The sequence below is a fragment of the Cannabis sativa genome, chromosome 9 (genome assembly GCF_029168945.1).
Source record: "Cannabis sativa cultivar Pink pepper isolate KNU-18-1 chromosome 9, ASM2916894v1, whole genome shotgun sequence".
Lineage (NCBI taxonomy): Eukaryota > Viridiplantae > Streptophyta > Magnoliopsida > Rosales > Cannabaceae > Cannabis > Cannabis sativa.
Window position 1 is genome coordinate 48413800 of NC_083609.1, and position 801 is coordinate 48414600.

At 42.8% G+C, this 801-nt stretch overlaps 1 non-coding gene across 1 annotated transcript; it reads right to left on the reverse strand.

Moving 5' to 3' along the window:
- Positions 1-375: 375 nt before the first annotated feature.
- LOC133031591 (small nucleolar RNA R71) lies at positions 376-482 on the reverse strand. Its single transcript, XR_009684693.1, has one exon. It is a non-coding gene; the product is annotated as a small nucleolar RNA R71 (small nucleolar RNA).
- Positions 483-801: the final 319 nt, after the last annotated feature.

Genomic DNA, 801 nt, shown 5'->3' on the forward strand with positions numbered 1-801 from the left:
GCCAAGTTGTGTTTAGCCGCGGCCAGATATGCACAAAAACTCAAAAATTGAGTTTTCTTCGGCTCAGCACGTCTTTTAACGAATTTCTGCACCCGAGATCTCTTTTATTCCAAAGAACCTGAAAACATAGAAAACAAGCGTAATTCCGTCCCAACACAGCTAAAAACGCACATAAATTGGATCCAAAACATAGGCTAAAAATAGCCTAACATTAATGGAGTTAGTGATGATGCTATTCGACTGAGACTGTTCCCATTCTCTCTTAGAGAGCGAGCCAAGAGTTGGCTAAACTCCTTGCCACCCAACTCTATTGCCACCTGGAATGATCTTGCAACGAAATTCTTGTCAAAGTTCTTTCCTCCAGCCAAGTCTGCAAAGCTGAGAGGAGAAATTAATAACTTCTGCCAACAAGATAATGAATCTCTCCATGAGGCTTGGGAGAGGTTTAAAGATCTGATCAGAAAGTGCCCGCACCATGGTATAGAGAAGTGGATGCTAGTCCACAACTTCTATAATGGATTGGTAGGAAATACAAGAACTTTAATAGATGCTGCAGCTGGAGGAGCCTTTATGAGGAAGAGTGCTAATGAGGCTTATGATCTATTAGAGGAGATGGCTCTTAACAATCAACAGTGGCCAACTGAGAGGAGTCAATCAAAGAAGATAGCTGGTGTGTTGGAGGTCGATGCCATCACCAAGTTGACAGCACAGGTTGAGGCATTGACAAAGATAATTGCAGGGCAAGCTAAACAAGCGCAAGTTGTGTGTGAGTTATGTGGGGGAAGCCATCACTTTTCAGAA